The sequence below is a fragment of the Oncorhynchus nerka genome, linkage group LG7 (genome assembly GCF_034236695.1).
Source record: "Oncorhynchus nerka isolate Pitt River linkage group LG7, Oner_Uvic_2.0, whole genome shotgun sequence".
NCBI lineage: Eukaryota > Metazoa > Chordata > Actinopteri > Salmoniformes > Salmonidae > Oncorhynchus > Oncorhynchus nerka.
In genome coordinates, this window is record NC_088402.1 from 78,463,895 (window position 1) to 78,484,541 (window position 20,647).

The 20,647-nt window shown below is 43.1% G+C and overlaps 1 protein-coding gene across 1 annotated transcript in view; it reads left to right on the forward strand.

Moving 5' to 3' along the window:
* Positions 1–3,644: 3,644 nt before the first annotated feature.
* Positions 3,645–20,647, forward strand: part of LOC115132851 (potassium voltage-gated channel subfamily G member 1-like) — a 32,336-nt gene continuing 15,333 nt past the window's right edge. The window contains exon 1 of the mRNA XM_029665589.2: positions 3,645–3,780. The gene's annotated coding sequence lies outside the window, so the exon portion shown is untranslated. The remainder of the gene's footprint in view (positions 3,781–20,647) is intronic.

A 20,647-nucleotide genomic window follows, 5' to 3' on the forward strand; every position in this document is an offset into this window, starting at 1 on the left:
TTGATTTGATTTGAAATGACATTCTGCTCCAGCCCTGCTGGTGAGGAGGGGAATTAAGTTGCCCACTGGTTCCTAATTGTGTCATTAAAATTTAAATAAAAAGGAGAACAAAAAGCAGTCAGTTAATTAAGTGCCAATGCGTCTGAAATAAAGGCTGCAAAACAACCTACTTTAATTTAATTGATTGTTTGTATTTCAGTCTAGAGAAAGCTTAATAAACATACTTTATGGTAGTTTTTGTTCTGGTTAAGATTCATCTGTATGTATTGTATTGATGTAATTAATGTGGCAATATACATTTAATGTTCTTAATAGTTTATGGTTCATTAAATTAATTGCCAACATGCATAAACATTTTCACAAGGAACAAATGGATGCCTAATTTTATTATATTATTACATTATATTTATTATTATTATCTTGTCATTGTAAAAATGAAAATTAACAGTGCATGCACACATCTCATATACAGGTAACTGCCAAAATAATGGAAACACATGAGTAAATGAGGGTTCTGGTAGCTCTGTTATGCTGTGGAGTTTATTTTCCTGCCATGGTTTAGGTCCACTCAACCCCTAAGAGGGCAAGGTAAACGTTTAAACCTACGTTGAATCCTTTCTATCCTGATGGGAGTGGATGACAATCCCCCATCCACAGGGCACAAGTGGTCACTGAATGGTTTGATGAGCATGAAAACGACGTAAACCATGTGCCATGGCCGTCTCAATCACCAGATCTCAACCCAATTGAACACTTATGGGAGATTCTGAAGCAGTGCCTGAGATGGCGTTTTCCACCACCATCAGCAAATGATGGAATTTCTCTTGGAAGAATGGTGTCACATCCCTCCAACAGAGTTCCATACACTTGTAGAATCTATGCCAAGGCACATTGAAGCTGTTCTGGCGGCTCGTGGTGGCCCAATGCCCTATTAAGATACTTTATGTTGGCGATTCCATTATTTTGGCAGTTACCTGTACATAAACCACTTACAGAATTGGAATAATTGTTATGTTCATGATAAGTAATATGAGTGAATATGAATATATGTTACTCCCATGCCATAGTCAAATACACTTAATAGCGCAATTAGATTCCTCCTAATTTGTATTCAGATTTTTAAAAACATTTTGTTATTTTTTACAATGATCCAAACTGCTTGGATACTTAGTGTCTTTTTAATTCAAAGTGGCCATTACCCCAAAATGATGACTAATCTGAATCAACTGCAAGATGGTTCACACAACAGATGTGTTAGCTAGTACAACTGAATGGATGAGGCTGTTTTCAGATCTACTAGGTGGACGGCTTAACATTTCATGAGGTGGAAGGGGAAGTGTGTTGAATACCAAACACAGTGAAGAGGATAGTTGTTTGAGTTCATACTCTGAGAATTGTGTTCTGTGATGAATGATAATGCAGAAATACTGAAGGACTTGTCCAGAAGTACTGTCTGTGAGCTGATATTTTCCACTGCTGGCCCTAGAGAGGAGAATATTATGAGAAGTGAATTGAATACCTAACATGGCAGAGAGGAGAGTTACTTGAATTCAAGAATTACTCTTAACCAATTGAATTCTTTGCAATATTGCTATACCCATACTGTAAAGGTGTCTGTTATCCAACGGTAAACAAAGTGAATGTACAGTACAATCAAGCTGTTATTCACACCTGAATTACACAGGGATTTGAGAGCTGAAATCTGTCAGAAATAGCCAGGGGTCATAGCTGCCTCCCACATACTTCCCCACTGTGTGATGCTGCTGCATTGTAGCTTTACATCCATCCTAATAATAACAGTACAGTATAGCAAGCCAACCCTACTGTAGGAAGCTGATACGCAGTTATCAATGCTCTATTGACAATGTGACAACAATGATGGAATGAAACCTGCTACCATAAAATGTCAATAGACAATTTGAGTATTATCCTTTCACAAAAGACAAATCAGGTGAACTACGAACAATTTAATGAAGCAAACTACAATACTCTCAGGGAGACCTTCATTTCCCCTCCAGTGTATTGCATATAAATGAGATTCTGTGTGTAGCGTTATATCAGGGAGAGATCTGGGGTGATTAGTGTGGGTCAGTCAGGCTTTAGGAAGCACAAGCGCATGTAGGTAAGTGAGTGTTTCAAACATTTCCTTCTGTCAGATCAATGCAACATCCCATCACCCAGAGATGAGACAGTGAATGCTCTGATTGTGTGTGCCTGCTCATGTACAGTCCATTCATCTGAGCCAGGCCACAGTTGAAAGCTAGACCAGGGATGAAACCAGTCAGTTCAACCACCAAAGACAGACCGATTCGATCTCATCATACAGTTAAAGACCTTGATTTTCCATCAAGAAATTCCTTGTATGGAATAATGTGGTAGTTACCTTCCTTGGATTCACACGTCACTGAGTATAAAGTAAGGACCAAATCAACTCTGCATGTTAACTATAATGTGGATTAACTTCAGAAGTGATGAACTCAGAGTTGCTTTTGTCTTGGACCCTTGGCCTCATTAACGGTGAAATGACAATTAGCTGTCTGTGAAAAACACACTCAAAGAGCTAATGATGGTTTCCTGTTGATAACTACCACATTATTCCATACCTTAAAACATTCTGTAATACCCAATACATGAGATACATCCATAGCTACTTCTTCTATGTGTGCAATATTCAGCCATGATATATAAAGCCATATCAACAAGAAGATAAACAAATATTCTTAAGTAGGCATTACATGTATTGACTGGGGAATCAACCCAAAGAGAGCCTACTGTGAGTTGATCAGAATTACAAGACAGAGACCCTTTGGCTCTCTAAGCTACAGTAAGTATAGGCATTACCATTATCAACATCTGTCGAATGCCTGAGGGATTATTAAGAGTGTAATTACAAAGTTACTACACAGGTATAAAATCTACTTTCTGTAAAGTGTTACCAGAAATGGACATAGAGAATGGGATGGAGGAAGAGGATATCTGATAGCCTACTGTTGATAATGGTAGACTGTACCTCCAACAACTCATTCTAACAGTGACTGTCTAATTTTGGACACAGCGACGGCTATCTGAGTACATAGAGTGAGGGGCGCAGCGGTCTAAGGCACTGCATCTCAGTGCAAGAAGCCTCACTACAGTCCCTGGTTCAAATCCAGGCTGTATCACATCCGGCCGTGATTGGGAGTCCCATAGGGCGGCGCACAATTGGCCCAGCGTCATCCGGGTTTGGCTGGGGTAGGCCATCATTGTCAATAAGAATTTGTTCTTAACTGACTTGCCTAGTTAAATAAAGGTTAAATAAAAAAATATTTAAAAACGATGAACCACAGTGAGTGAACCTTCTTAGGAGCTAACTTCAGGGGGAAAATATAAACCATCCACATGAGTCTACGGCCAAAAGCGAGTGATTATTCCTGTTTCAGGGGGGGAACCCTTCGCTCCGCTCGCTAGCTAGATGCTGGTTGCTATGGATTTCTGTGAAAAGCTCTCAGAATAATGTTAGAATGGCACATCCCACCTGTGATGTCAGAGCTGTGAGGCTAGCTGTTGATATAGTGGGAGGGGCGAGGCTGTAGCCTGTTGCTCATGATCATCAAATAACCTGGTAATACTCTGCATGCCTTGTGCCTGTGTGCAGAGAGAGCAGAGTTGTCGTGCGATGCAGAAGCAACAGCAACAGTTAGGACTTCATGTTTTCTTCTCTTATTGATCACTTTGAGAGCCGCTGGCTTTTTTGTATCAACTAAAACTCACAACTGTTGGAAGAACTGATGCACAACCACAGTGAGTATTTCATCATATTTGTTCTTATTTAGCTCATCTCAGAGGATATTGATACAATACAGTTTTCACAGCTCATGTAATAGTAAATGCATAGTGCTATCACGTGCTATCAGTATTTACCAAGACTTCAACAAGTGTGCATCTGTTGACGCTGACCACCCTTTCAACATTTAATGTATTGTATTCCTTTTTAATTTTCAGTGGAGACGTAAAACATTGGGTGGTGTAACAGCAGTATTGCTACTGTACTAATCACCCTCACAGTTTACATGGTTATGATTAAACAGTTCAAAATGTAAACAAATGGTGATCAATCAACATGTTAATCTGGTGAGCATGTTTTCAGTTAGTTGGAAAAATCAGTCATTCAGAGATCATAGTGTTCAGCGTTAACAAGTTTTGATACTGGTACTCTTGCACGCAGCACCCATTTGAGTATCTATGGGCATATTGCAAGTTAATATGTTTCCCCAGGTTCTGAATTAAATCATAGTAATATACTGTCCTTTCAGTGCCATATGAAACATTTTAGCTACTGTCCACTCTGATTTTATCCAATGATTCCATCTGTTCATTTCTTCTCGTTGTATCACTCCATCTCCATGTCTCTGACAGATGACTATGATTAGCATACTGTTGATCAGCCCATGGTAAACGAGTGGCAGATACAGCAGATACGCTACATAGTGAGTCACATGTATTTCTTCTTAGAGGACAGATTTAGTTGAAATTCCGTAGCTGTAGCATCTGAGCAACATACAGTATTTGTTGTTGGCAAGGAGTATATATAAAAGAATGAATTGAAAAACATTCACACGACAAAATTCCAGTATTATTGGTATTTAGTCATTTTGCTGTCAGACAGACATTTGAAGCAGAGTGGATAATAATAACTGCAGATCATTCTGAACATAATATAAATGTTTCTAAAGTAAAGATCTGCATAACAATGTTTTATTATATTCCTTGCCAACAGTTACCCATATTTGGTTGTAAGTGGTGTAAGTCGCTCTGGATAAGAGCGTCTGCTAAATGACTTAAATGTAATGTAAATGGTGTGCCTCCCCCCCCCCCATTTTATTGGGCCACCTAAGACCAACAAGTAAACACAAAAACATACAGTACATACATACACTTTATATACAAAAGTATGTGGACACCCGTTCAAATGAGTGGATTCAGCTATTTCAGCCAGACCTGTTGCTGACAGGTGTAGAAAACCTAGCACATTGCCATGCAATCTCCATAGACAAACAGTGTTAGTAAAATGGCTGTACTGAAGCTTTCAGTGACTTTTAACGTGGAACTGTCATAGGATGCCACCTTTCCATTCCAAGTCATTTCGTCAAATTTCTTCACTGCTAAAGATGCCACGGTCAACTGTAAGTGCTGTTATTATGAAGTGGAAATGTCGAGGAGCAACAACGGCTCAGCAGTGAAGTGGTAGACCACACAAGCTCACAGAACAGGACCACCGAGTGCTGAAGTGCGTAACACACTACCGAGTTCCAAACAGCCTCTGGAAACAATGTCAACACAATAACTGTTCTTCGGGAGTTTCATGAAATGGGGTTTTCTATGGCCGAGCAGCCACACACAAGCCTAAGATCACCATGCGCAATGCCAAGTGTCGGAGTAGTGGAATCCCGTTCTCTGGAGTGATGAATCATGCTTCACCATCTGGCAGTCCGACAGAAGAATCTGGATTTGGAGCATGCCAGGAGAACGCTACCTGCCCCAATGCATAGTGCCAACTGCAAAGTTTGGGGGAGGAGGAACAATGGTCTGGGGCTGTTTTTCACAGTTCGGGGTAGGCCCCTTAGTTCCAGTGAAGGGAAATCTGAACGCTACAGCATACAATGACAATCTAGACGATTCTGTGCTTTCGACTTTATGGCAACAGTTTGGGGAAGGCCCTTTCCTGTCTCAGTATGACAATTCCCCTGTGCACAAAGCAAGGTCCATACAGATATGGTTTGTCACGATCAGCGTAGAAGACCGTGACGGGCCTGCACAGAACCCTGACTTCAACCCCATCAAACACCTTTGGGATGATTTGGAGCGCAGACTGCGAGCCATGTCTAATCGCCCAACATCAGTGCCCGACCTCACTAATGCTCTTGTGGCTGAATGGAAGCAAGACCCCGCAGCAATGTTCCAACATCTAGTGGATAGCCTTCCCAGATGAGTTAAAGTTGTTATAGCAGCAAAGGAGGACTAACTCCATATTCATTCCCTTGATTTTGGAATGAGATGTAAGTCGCTCTGGATAAGAGCATCTGCTAAATGACTTAAATGTAAATGTAATGTAAATGTTCGACGAGCAGGTGTCCACATACTTTTGGTCATGTATTTTATGTATGTACGTACAGTGCATTCGGAAACTATTCAGACCTCTTCCCTTTTTTTGACATTTTGTTACGTTACAGCGTTATTTTAAATGGATTCTATCTACACACAATACCACATAATGACAAAGGGAAAACAGGTTTTTAGACATTTTTGCACATGTATAAAGACCATTTGCTATGAGACTCAAAATTGAGCTCAGGTGCATCCTGTGCACTTCGAGGCAAGCAACACTGCAGCATGCATGAGAGCACCAGCTGTTCTGGGCGACTGTGTGATCAAGCTCACAGTAGTCGATGTGAGCAAGACCTTTCAACAGGTCAACATTCACAAGGCCGCAAGGCCAGACGGATTACCAGCACGTGTACTCAGAGCATGCACTGACCAACTGGCAAGTGTCTTCACTGACATCTTCAACCTGTCCCTGGCCGAATCTGTAATACCTACATGTTTCAAGCAGACCACCATAGTCCCTGTGCCCAAGAACACCAAGGTAACCCACCTAAATGACTACTGACCTGTAGCACTCACATCTGTAGCCATGAAGTGCTTTGAAAGGCTGGTAATGTCTCACATCAACACCAGCATCCTCCCAGAAACCCTAGACCCACTCCAATTTGCATACCGCCCCAACAGATGCACAGATTATGCCATTTCTATTACACTCAACACTGTCCTTTCCCACCTGGACAAAAGGGACACCAATATGAGAATGCTGTTCATTGACTACAGCTCAGTGTTCAACACCATAGTGCCCTCAAAACTCATCACAAAGCTAAGGACCCTGGGACGAAACACCTCCCTCTGAAACTGGATCATGGACTTCCTGACGGAACGCCACCAGGTGGTAAGGGTAGGCAACAACACATCTGCCACACTGATCATCAACACAGAGGCTCCTCAAGGGTGCGTTCTTAGTCCCATCCTATACTCCCTGTTCACCCACAACTGCGTGGCCAAGCACGACTTCAACACCATCATTAAGTCTGCAAACGACACAACGGAGGTCAGAGACCTGGAAGTGTGGTGCCAGGACAACAACCTCTCCCTCAACGTGGTCAAGAAAAAGGAGATGGTTGTGGGCTACAGGAAAAAGAGGGCCGAGCACGCCACCATTCTCATCGATAGGTCTGTAGTGGAGCAGGTTGAGAGATTCAAGTTCCTTGGTGTCCACATCACCAACACACTATCATGGTCCAAACACACCAAGACAGTCATGAAGGAGGCACGACAATGCCTATTCCCCCTCAGGAGAATGAAAAGATTTGGCATGGGTCCTCAGATCGTCAAAAAGTTATACAGCTGCACCATCGAGAGCAAGGCGCTACAGAGGGTAGTGCATACGACCTAGTACATCACTGGGGCCAAACCTTCTGCCATCCAGGACCTTTTATACCAGGCAGTGTCAGAGGAAGGCCCTAAAAAATGTCAAAGACTCAAATCAAATCAAATTTTATTTGTCACATACACATGGTTAGCAGATGTTAATGCGAGTGTAGCGAAATGCTCCAGCCTCCCTAGTCATTGACTGTTCTCTTTGCTACCACATGGCAAGCGGTACCGGAGCACCAAGTCTAGGTCCAAAAGGCTTCTTAACAGCCAAGCCATGCGACTTCTGAACAGCTCATCAAAAGGCTACTCAGACTATTTGCATTGACCCACCCCCCTTTTTATGCTGCTGCTACTCGCTGTTTATTATTACATTTACATACCCCTACCTACATGTACATATTACTTCAACTACCTCAAATATCCTGTACCACTGCACACTGACTCTGTACCAGTACCCCCTAGCCTCGTTATTGTTATTATATTGTTGCTCTTTTTTTTTGTACTTTAGTTTATTTAATATTTTTCTTAACTATTATTTTTCTTAAAACTGCATTGTTGGTTAAGGGCTTGTAAGTAAGAATTTCACGGTAAGGTCTACACCTGTTGTATTTGACGCGTGTGACAAATAAAATAACATTTGGACAAAAGAGCAAGATTTTTTTACTTGTCAAATGACAGACAGGCAACAATCATCATGTCACCAGAATAAGACCCTTGATATTAATTGGAAAAGAGCATCAATCTGTATCGTCTGTGTGTAGCTGGTGAGATGAGTCAGGCGCAGGACAGCAGATATGAGTAATAAAAACACTTTTACTCAAAAATCTAAATATATACACATAATATATACGGTCACACAATACGGACCACCATGCAACAAGCAATCACTCACAAAAACCATGTGGGGAACAGAGGGTTAAATAATGAACACGTGATTGTGGGATTGAAAACAGGTGTGTGAGAAACAAAGACAAAACAAATGGAAAATGAAAAGTGGATCAGCGGTAGCTAGAAAGTCGGTGACGTCGACCGCCGAATGCTGCCCGAACAAGGAGAGGGACCAACTTCGGCGGAAGTCGTGACACAAGCATCACCATCCTGTGAAGTTCATCATAATTTATTTAGTCTGTAGCCTAATTAATAGCCTGCTTTCCTGAGGACTATTATGTCAATATTTGCGCATAAAAGCATTTCCACCGATTTCTCACATAATTAATTTTACAGAAACAAAAAGATCCCACATTTTCTAGAGTATTTTGTTTTGTCACATTTGGAAAGTTGACTGAAAATGTTTCTGTTTCCATCAGGCCTGTCAAGACATGTTTCATCTGACAAAAAGGTTGGGTGGAAAGTTGGTTACAGACAAACATTTTGTCAACATTTCAGCCATGCCGACAGGCCGACAGCACCCATTAGCATGCCCCCTACCACGCCCCCTGCCACACCCCCTACCACGCCCCCTGCCACACCCACCACCTAAGCTCCTTTTTGTTCCAGAAAACCCTAAACCCTTTTTGTCCCAGAAAACACTGTAAACCCCACACTGACTTTCTATATTCATTTGCAACAGGCAACATGAAGGTGGCAATGCTCAAAGCGTTGACTACATCTCTTAAATCCACTACTGGAAATAGCCTATTGGGAAATTATGAGCGATAAGAGAGCTAAGAAGTGAAGGAAAATGAGCAGTTGATTTACTTGCAATCCTGTTGATCACAGGATTTGTTAGTAGGGTCATTCATCAATTGTGATATTATCAATAACCTGATCATGATTTTCCGCAGATGTATTAGTGCGCAAAATGCTCATTTCTTCTTTAGACTTTTATTTTTTTATTTTTTTTATTTATGATGTATGGTGTGTAACCCATGGATCAATTTCTCCCACTCTACAGGGTCATTCAGATTTGAATGAGATGAACTAATGACTGTCTTGTACCTACATGTTTAGCAGTCATGCTTCCCCCACATTCAGATTTGGCCAAGGCCAGAGTAATTATAAACTGCTATTCCTAGATGTATTCAATAGCAATTGATGTACAGTACAAATCTCCCAGTTTAGAATGATTTTAGATTTTTGGGGTCTAGGTCATTTGGATAGTAAACCAACGCTGGCTGAACAGTAAGCAGACAGAGGCTTACATCTAATTATGTGCATTTAAACTACATTATACTTTACCAACAGGGCAGATTGTCATTTTATATCTCTTTATATCTTTTGTACAATTGCATGTTATAGTAAAAATCCCTGCTGGCAAGAGTTTATAAATGACAGAGGAACCTACTGTCCATCTTTTTGAGCCACTACACATTCTATCAAATCTATCCGATTTGCTACCAAAACCACTGCTGAATATATCAGTCTTAAATCCGCTCCAAGTAAAATAGCTTTTCCTTTTGAGGCCCTACCATTCTATACAATCCTATTTGCTACCACTGCACTCAACTCTTCACTCAACTCCACACGAAACAAGTTTCCCCTGTTGGTATTACCTAGGGCCCAGCTCTGTTAATCAATCCCATCAACTAAAGTAGTTTCCCCTCTCTGTTCAGGCTGACACAATCTAATAATGGTGTCCAGAAAGACTGGATGTTGATTTTTCAAATTTTCAGTCCAACACCATCCCCTCATCCCTCCATCTCTCTTTGATCTGTCATTCCCTGTCCTCCCTGCCAGACCATCCCGCTGAGGATTGTAGTGGGATCTGGTTTGATCTGGTAGCCACACTGAGCAATCCCTTCTAAGGAAGCAGAGCAATCTCATAGAGCAATCCCTTCAAAACACTCTGTCCATGCAGTGTCAAGCTGTCTGCCTTCAGGTACACATCCCTACTGGGATGCTTTTACCAATTGCTGAAGAGCAGAGCTGGGGCTCAAATAAACCTGAATTTCACCTGCTTCCCCTGCACCTACCGAGACATGAATGGACAATACTGTAACATGATACTAATACTACTGGTTGGTAGGTGATCAAATACTTATGTCATGCAATAAAATGCTAATTAATTACTTAAAATCATACAATGTGATTTTCTGGATTCTTGTTTTAGATTCCGTCTCTCACAGTTGAAGTGTACCTATGATAAAAAATTACAGACCTCTACATGCTTTGTAAGTAGGAAAACGGCAGTGTATCAAATACTTGTTCTCCCCACTGTACGTACTACAAAATACAGCACATAAAAACAATAACGTGCCAAAAACACAGAACATGGCAAAAGTAAAGACCCTGACAATTATCCACAACACAAACAAACAATTACACACAAAGACATGATGGGAAACAGAGGGCTAAATACATGTAAATTGATTAGGGAATGAAAACCAGGTGTGTATGGGACAAGACAAAACAAATGGATATATGAAAAAATGGAGGTGCGATGGCTAGAAAGCCGGTGACGTCGATTGCCGAACGCCGCCCGAACAAGGAGAGGAGCCCTGACCCAGAACCCAGGATCAATCTCCGGTAGTAATTGGCAAACCCTAAAAAGCGCTGCACCTCCTTTACAGTGGTGGGAGTCGGCCAATTATGCAAGACTGCAATGCGGTCACTCTCCATCTCCACCCTTGATGTGGAAATGCGATACCCTAGGAAGGAGACTGCCTGCTGAAAGAACAAGCATTTCTCAGCCTTGACATACAGGTCATGCTCCAACAGTCGTCCAAGTACCCTGCGCACCAAGGACACATGCTCGGCGCGTGTAGCGGAGTACATCAGAATGTCATCAATATACACCACTACACCCTGCCCGTGCAGGTCCCTGAAAATATTGTCTACAAAGGATTGGAAAACTGATGGAGCATTCATCAACCTGTACGGCATGACGAGGTACTCATAATTCCCTGTGGTGGTACATAAAGCTGTCTTCCACTTGTCTCTCTCCCGGTTAAGCACCAGGTCCTGAGATCCAGTTTCCGAAGAAGCACGCACCATGCATTGACTCAATCGCCGTGGCGATGAGAGGGAGCGGGTAACTGTACCTCACAGTGATTTGATTGAGACCTCTATAGTCAATGCACGGGCGTAAATCTCCATCATTCTTCTTTGCAAAAAATAAACTCAAGGAGGCGGGTGAAGTAGAGGGTCGAATGTACCCCTGACGCAGGGATTCAGAGACATATGTATCCATAGCCACCGTCTCCGCTTGCGACAGGGGATACACGTGACTCCTGGGAAGCGCAGCGTCTTCCAGGAGATGTATCGCACAATCCCCCCGTCGATGAGGTGGTAATTGAGTCGCCTTCTTTTTACAGAAGGTGAGAGACAAATCGGCATATTCTGGGGGGGGATGTGCACGGTAGAGACCTGGTCTGGACTTTCCACCGTGGTAGCACTAACGGCAACCCCTACACACATCCCTGAGCACTCTCGCGACCACCCTGTGAGAGCCCTCTGTTGCCAGGAAATAGTGGGATTAATCAGAGCCAACCAGGGAAGGCCTAGTACCACAGGAAACACAGGAGAGTCAATGAGGAAGAGGCTGATTCTCTCCTCATGATCCCCTGCATAACCATGGCCAAGGAGATGGTGGCCTCCCTGATTAGCCCGAACCCTAATGGTCGACTATCCAGAGCGTGTACTGTGAAGGATCTAACTACAGGAAAAATGGGGATCCCTAAACTAATGGCTAACGCTCTGTCGATATATTTCCCAGCTGCACCTGAATCGACGAGCACCATATGCTGGGAATGTGGAGAAAACTCAGGGAAACAAACAGGCACAAACAGTTGATCATCAGAGGACTCTGGATGAGTGTGGTGTGAACTCACCTGGGGTGACGCCAGAGTGCCCTGCCTGTTGCCTCGACTCCCAGAGGAACCAACACGGCACCGACCGGCAGTGTGTGGCCACAGATGGTGCACGTGATGGCTCCTCCTCCAGTCTCCCTATGAGCAACCCCTCCTACCTCCATGCGCACCAGAGCTGGGGTGCTGGAAGATGGCACCAACAGTGAATGGCACCAACCCCCTCTGGACGTCCACGGGTGACCAGCAGGTTATCCAACCTGATGGACAAATCCACCAGTTGGTCAACGGAGATGGTGGCATCCCTGCAGGTAAGCTCACGTCGGACATCCTCTCATAGGCTGCATCGATAGTGGTCGATGAGGGCCCTGTCTTTCCAGCCTGCTCCGGTCGGCCAAGGTCCGGAATTCCAGGGCGAATTCCTGGGCGCTCCTCATCCCCTGCCTCAAATGGAAGAGCCTTTCCCCCGCCGCTCTACCTTCGGGTGGATGGTCGAAGACAGCCCGGAAGCGACGGGTGAACTCCTCGAAGTGGTCCAACACTGTGTCTCCCTCTCTCCACATGGTGTTTGCCCACTCCAGCGCTCCTCCCGTGAGACAGGAGACGAGGGCAACCACTCTCTCCCTTCCCGAGGGAGCTGGGTGCTCAGTGGCCAGGTAGAGGTCCAGTTGTAACAGGAATCCCTGGTACTGTGCTGCCGTCCCATCATACTCCCTGAGAAGGGAGAGACGCATCCCACTGGAATTCTCTCCGGACGGGACAGGTGGAGGCAACCCCGGTTGTGCTGGTCGAGGCGCTGGAGAGACTCCCCGTCTCACCCAGCGGTCCATGGTTTGAACAATGCGATCCATCATGGCACCAAGTTGACTTAACATTGCCGAATGTTCCTGGACGCGCTCCTTGACTCCTCTAACCGGGGTACCTGCTCCTGCTGACTCCATAGTTCGGTGTGTAATTCTGTCAAGGGTGTGTACGGGAGGCGAAGTCAGGTGCAGGAGAGCAGAGTGTAGCGAACAGGTGCACTTTAATTCCGTACTACAAAATACAGCACATAAAAAAAATAACGTGCCAAAAACACGGAACATGGCAAAAGTAATGCACCCGACAATAACACAAACAACACAACACAAACAAACAATTACACACAAAGACATGATGAGAAACAGAGGGCTAAATACATATACATTGATTAGGGAATGAAAACCAGGTGTGTATGGGACAAGACAAAACAAATGGACATATGAAAAAATGGAGTGGCGATGGCTAGAAAGCCGGTGACGGCGATCAAGGAGAGGAGCCGACTTCAGCGGAAGTCGTGACAACCAAGCCATGAAGTCGTAAGAATTGTCTGTAGAGCTCAGAGACAGGATTGTGTTGAGGCACAGATCTGGGGAAGGGTACCAAAAAATGTCTGCAGCATTGAAGGTCCCCAAGAACACAGTGGCCTCCATCATTCTTAAATGGAAGAAGTTTAGAACCACCAAGATTCTTCCTAGAGCTGGTCACCTGGTCAGACAAAGCAATCGGGGGAGAAGGGCCTTTGTTAGGGAGATGACCAAGAACCCCATGGTAACTCTGACAAAGTTCCAGAGTTCCTCTGTGGAGATGAGAGAACCTTCCAGAAGGACAACTATCTCTGCAGCACTCCACCAATCAGGCCAGACGGAAGCCACATGACAGCCTGCTTGGAGTTTGCCAAAAGGCACCTAAATGACTCTCAGACCATGAGAAACAAGATTCTCTGGTCTGATGAAACCAAGATTGAACTCTTTGGCCTGAATGCCATGCAACATGTCTGGAGGAAACTTGGCACCATCCGTATGTATGGTGAAGCACGGTGGTGGCAGCATCATGCTTTGGGGATGTTTTCAGCGGCAGGGACTGGGAGACTAGTCAGGATCGAAAGATTAACGGAGCAAGGTACAGAGAGATCCTTGATGAAAACCTGCTCCAGAGCGCTCAAGGCATCAGACTGGGGCAAAGGTTCACCTTCCAACAGGACAGCGACCCTAAGCACACAGCCAAGACAACGCAGGAGTGGCTTCAGAACAAGTCTCTGAATGTCCTTGAGTGGCCCAGCCAGAGCCTGGACTTGAACCGGATGAAACATCTTTGGAGAGACTTGAGACAGTGCAGCGGCGAGACTGTGCAGCGGCGCTCCCCATCCAACCTGACAGAACTTGAGAGGATCTGCAGAGAAGAATGGGAGAAACTCCGCAAATACAAGTGTGCCAAGCTTGTAACATCATACCCAGATGACTGGAGGCTGTAATCGCTGCCAAAGGTGTTTCAACAAAGTACTGAGTAAAGGGTCGGAATACTTATGTAAATGTAATATTTCAGTTTTTTTTTATTATATATTTGCAATAATTATTTTAAAAAACTGTTTTGCTTTGTCGTTATAGGGTATTGTGTGCAAAATGTAATCTATTTTAGAATAAGGCTGGAATGTGCAAAAAGTAAACGGGTCTGATACTTTCCCCCCCCAAAAATGTATTTTATTTTTTAGAAACTTTATTTAACTAGGCAAGTCAGTTAAGAACAAATTCTTATTTTCAATGACGGCCTAGGAACAGTGGGTTAACTGCCTGTTCAGGGGCAGAACAACAGATTTGTACCTTGTCAGCTGCACTGTACTACACTATATATACACAAATATCTGGACACCCCTTCAAATGAGTGGATTTTACTATTTCAGCCACACAGGTGTATAAAATCGAGCACACAGCCATGCAATCTCCATAGACAAACATTGGCAGTAGAATGGCCTTACTGAAGAGCTCAGGGTGCCACATTTCCAACAAGTCAATTCATCAAATTTCTGTAACTGTACGTGCTGTTACTGTGAAGTGGAAACATCTACGAGCAACAACGGCTCAGCGGTGAAGTGGTAGGCCACACAAGCTCAAAGAATGGGACCGCCGAGTGCTGAATTATGTAGCATGTAAAAATTGTCTCTCCTCTGTTGCAACACTCACTACCGAGTTCCAAACTGCCTCTGGAAGCAGCATCAGCACAATAACTGTTCGTTGGGAGATTCATGAAATGGGTTTCCATGGCCGAGCAGCCACACACAAGTCTAAGATCACCATGCACAATGGCAAGCATTGGCAGGAGTGGTGTAAAGCTCGCCGGTATTGGATCTTGAAGCAGTGGAAACTCGTAATCTGGAGTGATGAATCATGCTTCACCATCTGGCAGTCCGACGTACAAATGTAGGTTCCGTGAATACCAGGAGAACTCTACCTACCCCAATGCATAATGCCAACTGTAAAGTTTGGTGGAGGAGGAATCATCAGCTAGAGATGTTTTTCATGATTCAGGCTAGGTCTCTTTGTTCCAGTGAAGGGAAATCTTAACGCTACAACATACAATGACAATCTAGACGATTCTGTGCTTCTACAGATTTTGGGAAGGACCTTTCCTGTTTCAGCAGTTTGGGGGAGGCCCTTTCCTGTTTCAGCATGACAATGTCCCCCTGCACAATGCGAGGTCTATACAGAAATGGTTTGTTGAGATTGGTGTGGACGAACTTGACGACCTGCTCAGAGCCCTGACCTCAACCCCATTGAACACCACTGGGATTAATTATTATCAGTCACGTTGTGGTGGTGTTGAAAGTCTTGTGTGGGTCAGTTGGTAGAGAATGTTGCTTGCTACACCAGGATTGTGGGTTTGATTAGATTGGCAGGGTCTTCTAAGCGTCTATCTGGGGAGTTCTGAGGGCATAAAGGAGGACAAGGAGGGTACACTAAGATAAATGGAGAAAATTATGATCGTTCCCATTGATGGCCTAACATTTTCTGAGAGTGGGAACTGTCTACTGAAAGAAATACATAACCACTGCAAGAAATGACATTTCCTTAGATTAACATCAAAAGGTTCCCCAGTGCACACAAAAGAAAACTAATTTCAAGAAAACATTTTTTTATTATTTTTTCACCTTTATTTAACCAGGTAGGCTAGTTGACAACAAGTTCTCATTTGCAACTGCGACCTGGCAAAGATAAAGCAAAGCAGTTCGACACATACAACAACACAGAGTTACACAAGGAATTAACAAGTATACAATCAATAATACAGTAGAAAAATCTATATACAGCATGTGCAAATGAGGTAGGATAAGAGAGGTAAGGCAATAAATAGGCCATGGTGGTGAAGTAATTACAATAAAGCAATTAAACACTGGAATGGTAGGATGTGCAGAAGATGAATGTGCAAGTATAGATATTGGGGTGCAAAGGAGCAAGATAAATAAATACAGTATGGGGATGAGATAGATTGGATGGGCTATTTACAGATGAGCTATGTACAGGTGCAGTGATCTGTGAGCTGCTCTGACAGCTGGTGCTTAAAGCTAGTGAGGGAGGTAAGTGTCTCCAGCTTCAGAGATTTTTGCAGTTCGTTCCAGTCATTGGCAGCAGAAGGAGAGGCAGCCAAAAGAAGAATTGGCTTTGGGGGTGACCAGTGAGATATACCTGCTGGAGCGTGTGCTACGGGTGGGTGCTGCTATGGTGACCAGTGAGCTGAGATAAGGCGCGGCTTTACCTAGCAGAGACTTGTAGATAACCTGGAGCCAGTGGGTTTGGCGATGAGTATGAACCAAGGGCCAGCCAACGAGAGCATACAGGTCACAGTGGTGGGTAGTATATGGGGCTTTGGTGACAAAACGGATGGCACTGTGATAGACTGCATCCAATTTGTCGAGTAGAGTGTTGGAGGCTAATTTGTAAATGACATCACCGAAGTCGAGGATCGTTAGGATGGTCAGTTTTACGAGGGTATGTTTGGCAGCATGCGTGAAGGATTAAAAATATTGCATGAAGGGTTTTCATCAAAGTAAGAGTCACAGGAGAGATAAAATGGTTTTCATTAACATTTCTTAATCATAAAATAAAATATTTGGTCAAATTATACATTTTGTGTATGGTTCCCTTGAAAGACAGGTGGCTCATCTTACCCCTTTGGCTCAACTTACCCCACTCTCTCCTTATACATTATACTGTACGAAAAATGTAAAGTAGTAGTATTGTGTGGATTAAAGTAAATGACATTTGGATATGGTGGACAATGTTGAAGGCTAGCAAAGCAATTATAGCCCTGGAGATATTTCTTGTGCCAATGTATTCGGAATTTATTAAATCCACCCACTTACATCATAAAAGGGCCTTTTTTTTCGATTTCGCAATTCATAAGCATACGGTTTGCTCCAGGCGTTGATTCTTGCCTGCATAAAAAAACTGATTTGAAAAGAGAGGAGAGAGAGAGAGACATAGCGAGAAAGAGAGAGAGAGCAAGTGAGCCAGAGAGAGGGGAAGAGAGAGTGAGTGACAGACAGAGCTCAGTATCTCTGTGGTCAAAAATCAATTTCACATAACGTGTGGAGAAACAGAGAAAATGGTCTATAGAGAAACCAGTCTATAGTAGAGGGTGAAAAAAAATCTCTCTGCTCATACCAAGTAGACAGGATTATTAAATAATGACAGCGAATACAAAACTAATCAAAGTAACCAACAGTATGACTAATAAGATATATGATTTGCTTAATTCAACTTTGGTGTGACTTTTATATTTAACAGATCGAGATTCTGTTTTAAATTCCAAATATTTCATTCATAAGAGATTGGAAAAATTTAGACTCAGTTTCGGTCATTTGATCTAAACTGAACATGAATGTGTCTAGCTTAAAAATAATTGAAGACGATGTATTTAGGATCCTCCTGAGTGGCGCAGCGGTCTAAGGCACTGCATTACAGTGCTAGAGGCATTAATACATTCGGGGCGGCAGGGTAGCCTAGTGGTTAGAGCATTGGACTAGTAACCGAAAGGTTGCAAGTTCAAACCCCCGAGCTGACAATGTACAAATCTGTCGTTCTGCCCCTGAACAGGCAGTTAACCCGCTGTTCCTAGGCCGTCATTGAAAATAAGAATTTGTTCTTAACTGACTTGCCTGGTTAAATAAAGGTTAAAAAAAATTAAAAAATTAAGGGAGGGTTTGGCCGGAGGGGCTTTATTTGGCTCATCGTGCTCTAGTGACTCCTTGTGGCGGGCCGGGTGCCTGTGGGCTGACCCCGGTTGCCAGCTGAACAGTGTTTCCTCCTACACATTGGTGCAGCTGGCTGCCGGGTGTTAAGGTCATGTTTCGGAGGACGCATGACTCCACCTTTGCCTCTCCCAAGCCCGTTGGGGAGTTGCAGCGATGAGACAAGATTGAAAAAGGGGGTAAAATATTCAATAAAAAATGTATGATGCATTTAAGCTTCGTATAGTTAATAAACTACTTGTGTTTACACAGACTTCTCTGAAACCTTTTACTCATTACCAAACCACATCAATGTTGATTCAAAGTGTGACCAGAAAATGTCACCAAATACTTAGGATCAACTTCATATTTGTCACATTACGATGGCCTGAATGGCACAATTCCAGGATCTCAGTCATAGCCTTCATTAGACACATGAAGTATGTTGCTCACTATATATTTCAATTTCAGTCACATTCTCAAGGTACTGTTGGAAATCTGCTTCATTCGTGTTGCATTTCAAAGCCACAGTCAATCCTATATTTCTCAGACCCTTGAAATGTTCTGGTAGTGCTTTCCAAAGACAGTTTGAGTCAGTTTCTCGAGGCACAGTTGGAAATGCATGAGCACTGCAGACAGAGGGAATCACAGCCCAGGCCAGTGACTCACAAGCAATCTGGAGAGAACATGCCCTGTGGCAAAGCTGTGATAGATAGCATGGCATAGCGCCTGCACAGAGAGGCACATCGAGAGAGGGCCAGACCTCACCCGATCTGGTGGAAAGAGAAAAATGTATCTGGCTCTGTGTTGTTTCATCTCTTTCTCCGAGATCCCTGGGAAATACAAATCTCCCTTAAGGAGGTGTTTAAAGGCACAGCAGAGTTCTAAAACACAACAACTACAAGGGTTCTCCTGTGACTGGAGACACCTGTTACTACTGGCCCTAGAGAGTAAACAAAACTGGAGAATATAAGGGTTTTATCTATCGTATCTTTGCCATCCATGTCTTTGGGCTAAGAAGAGGAGAGGAATTTTTAAGATAATTTAATTGAGAATTTTGACCTAATTGTTCTGCAATTTAGAGTGGAACACATTTTTACTGTCTTTGGGAAAAGAAGAGAGGATTTGAAGAATGCCTCAATAACTTCTATTCTTGATTTTTATCAGTATAATATCCTTGGAGCATCAATAAATTAGTAATTTTCATGAAAGATTTACTGGATATTTAGGATTTTAGAAGCAGATGGGATACGGATTGTTGAAACTAAAATGGTCTATTTGTTATACTTTTGTGGTATTCCATAAAGACATAGAATGCTGTTGGGAGTCACTGCAGTGTTATAGAGCTCACCAGCTTGTCGTCCTAAAAACCGGGAATGAGTTACCTCTGGTTCGTTCAATCATTCCTATGGGGAAATGAATGGAGTTTTGGGATAAATGCAGAAAATAAGGTCTGAGGTTAACACAGGCTAAGGAGATCGTATACGTTTTGTTCTATGAGATTTCAGTCAGTTAACATGGACTTTATGAATTATGAGGTCTTTATGTTCTTTATGTGCTCATTGTGATTACATAAATGCTTAAAAATTCACAAAAAGTGATGTTAATCTTCATCAGCTAACTCACAGAACAAAACCTATAAGATATCCTAAGCATGTGTTTACCACAGGACATATTTTCAGCGTTTATTAGGAAATAAAAAATAAAAACATTATAAGCTTTGTCCACGAACCATGGCGGAGTTAGTGCCTACAAAAAGATGCTATTACTATTGCTCTCTATTGACCATCACAACAGTGGCCTTGTTCAAGCTGGTTTTGTTCAAGCTGTTGAGTCGATTCAAGATGCTGATCATTGTGACCTAAGTGTCTCTCCTCATCTTACACATATCCTTCTATGAGTAATGCTGGTTCCCTCTGTTCTTTAGAAACAACCAGTGGCAAACCAAACACAGATTCCTCCCATTGGATACCAAGCAGGCTAAATGTTACAGTGATGCTTTGCCAGAGAGGAATAGGCAAATGTCAATGTACTCCATAATCTTTGGCTTCGCTTGGGGTGGTTCACTCTAATGTGACAGGCGGGAAACAGAGAGAAGGCCAACAGTAACTGTAATCATTGGCTCAGAGGAACTGACAGTGCAGGTGCCTAATAACTATCCACTGACCGTGACGCACTCCGATCCATCCATTTTTAGAACCCCTAGGATCCTTCCTCACCCAGTGATTGGTGGCTGAAGACGCCTGCGCTCTGACATTAATTTGTCACAATTTGCGACTTGCTAACCTGCCTCTCCTTAATTACAATCATTTATTTAATTAGTTTGGACATAAGCCACAAGGCCCTCAGAGCCACTGATGAAGTTAATAGTTTTAATTTGTGGTTGGTCTTATGGCTGCACACTGAAACTTCTAAAAAT